Raw genomic sequence first — 11624 nt, forward strand, 5'->3', positions numbered from 1 at the left:
CCCAAAAGGGGTGGGAGGCCGAAGGAAAAGTAGAGGCTGAGAAAAAGTGGAGGCCGAAAAGGGGTGGGAGGCCCAAAAGGGGGGGGAGGCCCAAAAGGGAAAAGTAGAGGCTGGAAAAAGTGGAGGCCGAAAAGGGGTGGGAGGCCCAAAAGGGGTGGGAGGCCCAAAAGGGAAAAGTAGAGGCTGGAAAAAGTAGAGGCCAGAAAGGGGTGGGAGGCCAAAAAGGGGTGCGAGGCACAAAAGGAGTGGGAGGCCGAAATAAAAGTAGAGGCTGAGAAAAAGTGGAGGTAGAAAAGAGGTGGGAGGCCAAAGGAAAGTTAGAAGCTGAAAAAAAGTGGAGGCCCAAAAGCCATGGGAGGCCCAAAAGGTGTGGGAGTCCAAAGGAAAGTTAGAGGTTGAGAAAAAGAGCCTGCGGGCCTGCAGCTGGCTGGATCAGGATCAGTTGTTCTCCCGTTAAATTTCCATAAGGGTAGAAAGCAACAGCTCTCCCCCACACCCTGCTCCGCAGCACAGGCAACGCCCCCGCCGGTGTTCGGAGCGGCGGAGCTGCGCACACCCCAGGCGTGACACCCTGTGCACTCACGGGCACATCGTCACATGATGTCTCACCCAAGATGTTTTGGCAATGGCCCGGGATGCGTGGGAGACACGAGTCTGAACCCTGTGGAGTCAGGCAGGATTTTAGGACACTGCTTCTACCCTCTGAGCTCGCCTGGCTCTCACGTACTCACGTTTGGCCTTTTCGTTTAGCCACGCGTTTTGCCAAGTTTTTAAATGCAAATGAGAATTTGCACTTAAAGTCAGTGCTTTAAACTTGACCAGAGCCACCCTCGGCTCTCCTCCCTTCCTCCATATATGCGTAACTTTTTTTTTTTCTTAAATGCAATCGGCAGCAGGGAAGAGATGTCTGAGCAGTCGGCGCATATACCCTGTGGATCAGTGCCCGGAGCCCTTCTGCAGCCACAGTCCTGCCAGACGACTCCATGTGAAGGGTGGCTCACGCTGTCTGCCTACCAGCAGCAGCAGCAAGGAACCAGTAATTATACTGGCTGGACCAACACCTGCTAGTGGTTTTGTCTTACACTCTTTGTGCAACCAAATAGGCTGCCAACAAAACAAAGATGTACTTAGTCTAAACAGGTGAAAACATGAAACAGGGAATGGAGCTGCCGCATTTGTCCCATGACGCCTGTGTGCAACACATGCTGGAAAAAGTTTTTTGGTTTAGTCTGCAAGAAGGCTCCAAAAGCAGGTAAAAGCACTGCATGCACTGAAAAGACGAGGCTTTGCTGTGGGAGGAGGGAAGAGCACTGCCTGTCTCTGGAGCCCAGCTCCTGGATCCGGCCTCGTGCTGTGGTGCGGGGCACACGGATGCTCTTTGCTGGGCTGCCACACCAGCACCAGCACCAAAAAAGTCTGCCTTGCCAGCAGGCTTGCCGGTGGCCAAACGGATCCCGCTGAACCAGGCATCCCACACAAGGCAGCACGCAGGACGGGGCAGTCCTCGCCCGCCCACGGCTGCCCACAGACCAGAGCTGCTCCCAAAAAAGCACCAGGTCAGTTTAGAGCAGAAGTGCCCATTCCCACAGTGCCGTACAACAGGGTCTGCAGGGAACCGGACTCTTGTGCAGCATTTCTCACTCACGAAGCCAGAGCTCAGCAGCGAGGTGGGAAAGGGAGGGTGAATACCCTGAAGGACCAAGGGCAAAGACCCCAAAGGAGCACTCAGGCCAGCCTCAGCCTTAGCTGCCTTTCTGCAAGGCAGGAAAGCCAGGATCAGGTCCTAACTGCACCAAGTCACACCCAAGATACGCTCCCCCGTCGGCAGATGGGATTTATTGTAGATGATTCGTCCTGGAATAAAAACATCAGCTCCACCTCTTGCAGCCTATTTACTGAAAGCCACTAAACATTAAACAGAGGCAAAAAGTGTATCCCAGCAACATCTGGAATTTATCCCTTCCTCCTTCTGCAAAAAAAAAAAAATCACGCCCTATTCTTTTTGAGAAAGAAAGTGATTATATAGAATTATAATGCTGGAAGAAGATAGAGAAGAGCAGAGATTTTCTTTGAAATGCTGTTTGGACAATTAAAAAGGGATAGTTTCAAAGAAGCAGCAAATCCTATCTCAGCTTTTTCCGCCCTGTCTCACAGTGCCAAGCTTTCCTCCCATGTGTTGGCTAAGACACTCTTAGGAAAGCAACAGTTTTCATCCTTGCAAGACCTTTAGTAAGCTAGAAGGAAAACCAGCTCTACATTCTAACTGGTTGAAGATACACCAAATAAAAAAAATATTCTTCCAATTCCTGCCAGCAAGATTCAGAGGAGCCTTGTTTTCTATGGAGAAAAGCTACTTGGGGACCAGCTTTCCAAAAGCGGATGGGTCAGTCTTTACCCAAGAGAGCCAATGCTGTCTCTCCAGACAGAAGAACGGAAAGGCTTTAAATATAGAAACAGGAAAGACTATCTGGATTAATATGAGGATGCAAGGCCAAAACACGATATCCTCCACTTCCTCAGGCTCCCGATCCCAGAGCGGCTGGGTGACAGCCGCACAGCATCACCTGGCCCCGTCTAGGACCGGGGAAGCCTCGGTTCAGAGGGAAACCCTCCCCAGCCTTCCCCAAGGGGGGAAGCAAAGCAGTCGCTCTCACACCAAGCCGACCGAAGCACCTCCAGCTACTAAATTACCCAACGACTTTAACTGCATTGATCAGTCCGGAAAACAAAGGGGCAGTTCTTGACATGTGCACAGTTAGGAGGGTACAGCTGCAAGAGTTTTGCTTTTTTCACCTGTGAGTAGTTACAACCATAGTAAGAGATGCCCCTTCCCCTGCCCAGCCCCGGCACCGGACGGCCAAGTGCTGCAGGGAGAGACCGAAGGGCAAATGCAGGCCAGAGGAAACTGCTGCTCCAGACACCTTTCTAACAAAGCAGAGCCTCAGCAAACGACAGGTAGGTCAGATTTTGCAAATGAGGGCAAGGCTGTTCCTAGAACCAGTCCCATTACTCAGGCTCCTCAACCCCAATCTCCTCGGCTGCGTGTGGACTGGATGCAGGATTTCATCAGGACATTAAACTCAGAAGCCGTAAAATCACTGTGCAAAAACCCAATTATACCTATTTTCATAACAGCCAATTTAAGCTTGTATTTCGGTCCCCTCACATACCCCTATGTTACATAAAGCATTTCTTCCACTTGAAATGTAGCTTTCCAAAGGCCATTTTGCTTAATTTAATAGATGCTTAATGTGGGTCTGCAAATCTCTAGAAGCGTAACCAAGGAAGACACATGGCTGCAAGATACAGCGTGATCCCTTCCCGAGCAAACAGAAAGAACAGGAGGGGATGAAAAGCATCTCCAAACCCATGAACCTGCTGTGACTGGAGTGCACTTGTGGTCTGAAGAGCAGCAAAACCCCACGGTCAAGTCAAAAGAGAAATTCCTGAACATCTGCACACGGCTGTTAACCCGCTCGAGACCAGACAGCACTCTGCAGGCTGCACGGCAGGACGGATCCTTCCCTCGCTGCATAACCAAATTAGCTGAACTGAGCCCACTCAGGCATGCTTCCCTCAGATTTGAAAGAGCTACTTTCTGAACTTAAATTAAATAAATGCAGTCATCTTTGCCTTTTTTTTAAAAAGCTGCACTAATAAAAAGCTCATAGTGAATCTATTAAACATAATGGACAGCCTCAATTTATTGTTCCTTACAATTCAGGCCTGGATGGCAAGTCAATGGATGTTGAGAAGTATTTATCAAGAAAACCCATGAGAACGATGAGGATTAAAAGCTATCAGTAAGACAGAACACGTTTGTAACCCCATAGTTTGCTCTGTGCCTCGCTCAGAGCACACGAGACCCCTGCCAGAGACCTCTGTCCCCCCTCCTTACTCTTGAGCCCATCTCTAGCACATCAGTCGACAGGACAGCCATCACCCGCATTCATAGCAAAAGCTGGAAAAGGTGCAATTTGTATATACTGCTATGAATAAGTCACGCTAGAGAAATATAAAACATTCATTGCATTACATACTAGTGATCAGTATCATTAAGTGTTACACATCGTGTGTGTGTGTGAGAGCACGCTAGAGAGGGACACACTGAACTCGAAAATGCATTTTCCAATTCAAGCAAAGTCCCATTACAATAATATGTGTAACAATAAAAGTGAGATTCCTGTTTATTATATGGGAAATCATTGCAATTTAAGATAATTTTACTCTGAATTGTGTGAAACAGGTGCCCATAAATCATGTTGTTCCTTAACTGTCGTAAAGGCAGCACCTAACAGGCCAAGGTACTTTCAGAGCTCGGTGCTAAAGAGCCTAATCTGTACATGCTGGACTAAGTTATTGAACCCAAGAGACCACCCTCGGTAAGGTGGAATAATGGTGGGAAGAATGAAAAACCATGAAAAAAGCAGGATCTGCTCCTCCAGGAAAGCAGCTGAGACATCCACCTTCAGTGAAGCCGAGCCCTTGCAGACCAGGCCAGTGCCGGGGACACCGATGTTCTCCGACTCTCGAGGAACCGGGTCTCATTGCACCAATACTTGTGAAGGGCACAAGGAAATCCAGCCTGGTTTCAAGCCTGGATGGAGCATGCACCAAGAACAAGTCCAACCCTGGGTCATTTAAGCTACTGAGCTGTGGATTTCATCCCCGCAGCTCTAACAGCCGGTCGGTACCCTCAGCACCGCAGGAAACGCAGCACAGGAGGGTGCAGGAGGCTCGGGGCACAGCTTCGCTTTGGGGGAGATTTTTTGTTTTTATTAGAAGTAACAATATTAATCATAATATTAAACAGAAACCACTAAGGGGGAGAATTCCCAAGCTCACTCAGCACAGAGCCCAACCCACAGAAGACCTGCCGGCAAGCGGCCGCAGCAGGCGGCTTCCCTGGGACTTGTGCATGGCAGCCGAAGCCGCGGGTGCGTTGCACGTGGATGGAGGCAGCGGCAAGCAGATTCAGGAGGACGGCTGTAGGGACTCGAGCTTGGAAATGTTAGTCTTAACGCTCAGCGGTTAGACAACTTTTGGGAATTCATCCAAATGGCACTGCTTCCTTCCCACTTGCCCTGCAGGTAAATCTAGCATGTGGCTTACACAATCTGTTGACTTAAATAAAGCAAGGGCAGAAGAAGAAAGCTGTTCAGACATCAGGAGAGGCTCATCAGTCCTTTGGGCAAAAGTCTGGGTCACTTCCCCCTCCACAGCGTACTCCATGTGTCGGCCAGGGCCCCATCTCCCTCCGTGAGACCGCGTGCAGCGAGGGTGCAGCAGAAGTGGTCACAGTGTTCAAAACGTCAGTAAAAGGACAACAACGACATGTTGCCAAATCCGTTTTTTTGGCCAGCGACGATGCTTAAATTCAATTTACAGAAATTTGAGTCCATGAGCTCTGTGCTCCAGTCAAGTCCTTTAGAAATCAAACGCAATCGAGCAGTGACCGCACGAGTCTCCCGGGGCTCAGGGAGACGGGACCACAGCCGCTTCCAGACCTCATGGCGCTGGTCCACCTGTGCCTCCAGCTCGCCTCCGGAGTAACGCTCATCCATCCTGCAGACGTGGGATGTTTCTAAGGCACTGCAAGACCATCACATGCTCTGCGAGTGCAAGATCTTGTTGGATACACGTATCTCAGGTGCAAAGCGCAGCTGCAGTGTGCAAGACTGAAGAGCAGGCAGGCACTGGCAGTAAGCAGTCTGGAGCGAGCCTGCCAGCTGCCCTCATCCATATGCCCCAGGAGTGCTTCTTGCCCCTGCTATTTTCTATCGCTAGTCTCAAACTCCCTCCTTCCCACATTCAATTCAGGCACCCAAGAGCCAGCCCTGGCGCCCGGCTCCTCCACTCGCGAGCACGGCAGGAGCAAACTGCCTCCCCCAAAGCAAAAGAATAAAATCTGAACAAAGCAATTCTGACGCGGCTGCAGCCAGGGCTGTTTTGTTATCAGAGTTACAAAGGGGAAAATTAATTCATAATTAGTGAAATGGGACGGAAGTAGAGGAAGGCTACCTCGTAAGATGCGGGTCGTCTTCCCTCTGAGATTTTAAAGCACTGAAGATGCATTTGGAAGGAAAATTGACTCAGCTGACCACCACTGTCTCTATTAAGATGTTGCACAGCCATTCTGCCCGATGTGCAAATGAGAAACCCTACCACTGATCATCAACGCCAAGTTAATTAAGTATTAGGCCAAATTCTGCATGTAAAGCATATAATCACTGAGGTCTGCAACAGCAAAGAGCCAGATTTTGTTGCTACAAATACTCATAGTGCAAGTTAACATCTAAATCTCAAGGAAGGTAGAAGAGACTACCGTAGCAGTTATGACAGTGAGCTCCTTAGAAGGCAAGCTAGACACTCAATCCATCTCTCATATCAGACCTATGTTAACATTTAAATAGGATCTACTGTCATGATCTTTAGCAATGAGCAGATGTGGTTTTGAGTAATGGTTAGTGTTACTTAACCGGTTATATTCACTAATGTAATTGACACCTATTCCATCATCCTTAATACACCCACTTCTTTCTCCGATACCATAAATAGATTAGAAAAGTTTCTGCAGATGGCCATGACCCCATTTGTTTGTGCATTTAGCCATGTATGAATCACTCTTGGCTTGTAGCAGCACTTTGGAATTACTGAAAGATAACTAGTCGGCACAGACACCAATAAATGAATCATGCTTTCCACAAGACCAAACCTTTGGGCTTTTACAGACTCCAATTACAAAGTAAGAAGAAAAGAACAAAGAAATTACTCAGTCTATTTGCACAAAGTCATGCAGAGTTGATTCATAGTTTTACAGAATTATTACTGACAATCATTTGTAGGGGGTTAGAGTAACAAACCAGCTACTTAACATGTTGGACAGAATGAAGAGATGGAAAAAAATCCCCAAACCACGTCCTGCATATATTCTTGAAAAGTAGTATTGATTTTTGTGCAAGTATCTCTTCTTGGTGTGCTCCAAGCCTGGGGGTTAATCAGCTTTCATTCTCGAAGGATAAATTCTGCTTTGCTGAGTTGCTCGGGCCAAGTTTACAAGTGTGGGAAATCCTGTTGCACCTGCTGAAGCGCGCACACCTCACGCCAGCAAACCATCACAGGCACAATTCCTCAGCACTGTGGGCACGAGCAGGGTCTCATGAACGGATCAGAGAACTGCCATGTGCAAAAGCACTTGCCTTTCTAAATGCACATTTTTGAATGTATACTGCAAGCGAAAAATTAGCCAGTCTGAGGCATTTTATTAAAGATATGTGTGAGACTGAATACACCGCACACAAATGTGTGAACCATTTGAAAGCACTGTGGACATCCACCAACACTGACAACTTGTGAGGCAAGTTTCAAAAGATGCGCAAGGTATGTTACTGACGGTAACATCTTTATGTAATGCCACAGCCTGCGACAACACTAACATACACCACACACAGAGAAAAAACACACCCTCTTCTAGATGGAGCGTAAGCCTAGTCCTGTATCAATGAGAACTGGAAGTCTGACTACATGGAGAAAAAAGGGGATACCGTATCGATTACGACCTTAGCAATGCTACCTTGCTGTATGCAGTGAAAAAGTACCGTTAAGGATCCGTCACACTGAATTTACCAGTGCACTGGCTGTAGCATCTCTCGGCGTGACGGCTGAATTTACAAGTCTCAGGGCCACGCAGCCTCACATGCTCCAAATCAGCATCCTGTACCAGAGAGATATGCAGAGTAACAAGGATAACGTCCACCTGAACAAAGTCACCGACAGTTTGGAAAAGGATGTAAGTTAAATATACACATGATGCTATTTGTCTAAGGCCCTCCAGTGATGCCACCCTTCACATGTAACTGAAGACCCAACTTCACAGGCTAATTTAGCTTGCAAATGAAATGTGTGCCTCTTCTACGCACCAGCTGAACTTGGTTCACAAGCAGAGAGCTGCCAGCCTGGTACAGCTTAGAGTCACAGCTCAGGAGAGGCCGAAAACAGCACCAGAAGAGTTACCACACAGCTCTAAGTCAATTTGGGAAAACTTGCTTATTTATCCCTCACCCTTAAGGCTGCTGATTTCCCAAGAGAGGTATGAACCCTACCCCAAACCGGCTACAAGAAGGAAAGATGCTATGCAAGATTTAAATGAAAACTTTAATACACATTCCCAATTCCTACCCTCTCTCCTACTCTATCCATGCTACATAAATTAATGCAACAAGCTCTCTTGTATAAGAATACGTAGGCAACAACAACCTTCTCCCTCCAACGAGATTTTGTCTGAGGATGTGCTGTAGATAGAAGGGGAAGAAAAAGGTTCCCAATAGCACCACTACAGCAGCACCGGGTTGTCTTTAGAAAGCTTGAGTCACTACAATCAAGGTCTCCAGGTGCAACCCAAGACTAAAAGGATCCATGTGCTAAACAGTAACGTGTCCTTTAGAAGGAAAAAAAAAGCTAAACAGGGAACCTGCAATATTAGGTGGATACTTAGATAAATACTGTACAACATACCGCAGCAAAAATGCTAACGCAAGTTTAGGTTTCACACTGGAGATATTTCAAAAGATTTGCAAAGCTTTGATAATATTTAACATCTCTACTAATTTCCTTTTTGGTGTAATCATAAATTTACCATAGTAGCCAAAAGATCTGGGATGAACTACAAGTTCTAGCTGGCTCTGAAGCCAACAAGAATAATGAGTGCTGTTACTATTTTCTCTCAAAACATACCTCTGCAAAACTGACTTAAAACGAGAAAAGAAATTGTGAAACTGTCATTACAAAGAAGCATTTAAAATGCAGATCAAAGCCCTGCCTTAGAAGCTGTATTCCTTGCCAAATCATCAAAGCTCTCTTTACTCTCAATAGCTCCCCAAATCCTCTGATTTGGATGATAAACTTCTACAGCTGAAATTTATCTGCTTTGAAAAAAAACAAACAAAAAACCCAAAGCCCACAACTGCTTTCCCTGGTTACCAACTATTTCATTAACCAGTTCATTTTGAACTACTTTCTTGGATTACTAAATCAATTAACTTTCACAAATGCGTTTATGCCTGTACACACACACAGACACTACCCCTTCAGACACCACCCCGATACTTTTTCAAGTACTGAAAACTTGTCAGCTCCCAGAGGTGCGCCACGTATATGGCCTCATCCTGCAAGCACTGAAGTGCTAACAGCTCTGACACACGATCTATATATTAGCTGATCTACACACGATCAGCTCTGAACGTCAGAGATGATGGGTCAGATCCTGCTCTCACGGACGGGAGCCTTGTGCCGAAATCCTCCCTGTTCCTCTCTGGGGACAGACTCAGCCGCGCTGCTCACAGCCAGAGCAGGTCTCTGATGTGTTTCCTCACCTGGGATCTGCCCAAGTGACCTACCTTCTGCCACCCAAAATAATTATAAAATAATCACCCGGCAATTTAGCCACACAGATGGGAAGCACACCGCATAAAACATCCCCGTCGACATTCATGATTCTTTTGCTTTATGGACATCTGGGAGTATGCTCACGGTGTGAACCAAGTTTCCACTTAATTGCAGCAAAGTGGCCCTTGTACCTCTCTCCTCGCAGGCTTTCCAGCCAGGCTTTATTACTTTGATTACTTTGAAACACGCCAACAACAGATGCACCGTGTATCGGAGAACTTGAGGGATGTGATAAGACAAACCGCACACCACGCGCGGGATCTCCTTCCAGGAAGTAAAGTGGCAGTCAGTTTTTACATGGAACACCATTGCAAATAAATGACCTTTTTTAGCTAATTAGCGTTACCAAATTCTGACGGTTGCTATTACCTGAAACAAGACCAACAGACATGACTGTACAATGAGTTACTCGGGAAAGAAGCCGAATTGTAATTACTGTCTATTAGTGACACCATGTATTTTGGTACTTCCCTTGGAAAGGTCTCCTCACGTCTATCCATTTATAATTTAGGTTTACAAATTCATTCTAAAACTGGATTTATCTAGCCACCAACTCTCAGCCTGGGAAATCTAAAAATATTAGTGTATTCGGTAAGCAACAGCAAATAAAAATAGGTAAGAACATACATTTGTAGGTACTCTTCTCTCCATCTGCAAAGGAAGCAGTGGTAGTGCAGCTAATTCAATATCCTGAAAATTTAGCTGTGATCCCAGACCCTACCTTGGGAATTCCCGGCTTTAAGGAAAGGAATATGGTTGCTGTTTCCCACACACCCTTCAGTGCTGGTCCTCTCACAACCAGGATCTGAAAACGTACTACTAAATAAAACAAAGACAAACCAAAGGCTTATTCAGCGGGTAGAGAATGCCTTCATGGCAGAAGGTATCAGGACTTACTGTGTCAAACATCGTCCTCTGAATATACCCTGATACTGACTGAAAAGCAAGAATTAGCCATGTCTTGTCTCCACTTTGCATTATACACGATCACCTGTGATTATACAGGATCACCTCCGGTGCCGTGTGTGCCAGTCCCGCTGTGCAGCACAACGCAATCCAGGTGTTCACCCAGAGGAAAAAACCAACGTTTGACTATTTTCCCTCCATTTCCTCCTCTGTGTCTTTTCATTCTCCCATTCAACACCGATTATAAAACACTAAGATTAAAACCACTGCCTGAGAGCACAAAATAAACTGTAATTTTAAGACCCCTGTTCTCTAGGCTCAGGGAATGAGGACTTTCCCTGCTGCCCTGGGTACAAGAGGTGGGACCTGCAGAGCTGGGACCGCAGACCGCCAGGGTCCTCGGGGATGGCCAAGGGGACACACTGTAAGCAAAAGCCATTCGTGCTCCATTCCTCCTGGGTCGTACCTTGGGACGCTGATCTCGGCAAAAAGCAGCGCTCGTCACGGACACATGGCCAGAGGCAGACACGGGGAACTCCCGGTTTGGCTGAAGTCAAACTGAGGTGCCACAAACTGAACATATTCTCTATACTGCAAACACTCTAGAGGCTTGCTGAAACACTGGTAGCAGCTCTGGCTTCCCTCTATGTCCCTACCTCCTGGAGGAAAACCTGGGGGGGGGATAAAGAAGTACATGCCTGTTATCCACTCTCTCCTGGAAGAAGCCATATCTGACGTTGACACAGTATCAGGAAAGAAATGTGTTTGCCAAAAAAGCAGTCTGAAGTGGAAAGGAGACGTGATCCCTGGTTGAGCCATCTGCGTTTGGTTTGTTATTAAACCAAAGAATGTGAAAACCTAGAAGTCCTCGCTTGGACAGAAACCCGCTCTCACGGTTCGCTCACCCCAGCCTGCCACCGGCCGGGCACGCCGCTCTGACACCGGCGTCAGAGCGCTGCTGCCAGCTAAGGGGAACAGCCTCATCTCCTCGGGGAGATGTAACGACACCTCTTAAAACTCCCAAACGCTTCGGCTAACGTTACTGCACGAGCAAAGCCTCTGCCGAGAGCCACCCAGCCCAGAGAGAGACCTGCCTTCACGCCCGCGCCTGAAGTCATCCTCTCGCAGGGACGCCCAGGTGCCTGCGGAGGCAGGATCCCCAGCCTTGGCACCCAAACCCTCCGGGAGAAGTCCCAGCGGGGCACGGAGCAGCGCTGGCGCAGGCGTGAGGACCCCCCGCCGTTGGGGCCGCAGCGCTGGCCGGGGGGGGCGGG

Source organism: Pygoscelis adeliae, unplaced genomic scaffold, assembly GCF_000699105.1.
Source record: "Pygoscelis adeliae isolate BGI_AS28 unplaced genomic scaffold, ASM69910v1 Scaffold286, whole genome shotgun sequence".
NCBI classification, from domain to species: domain Eukaryota; kingdom Metazoa; phylum Chordata; class Aves; order Sphenisciformes; family Spheniscidae; genus Pygoscelis; species Pygoscelis adeliae.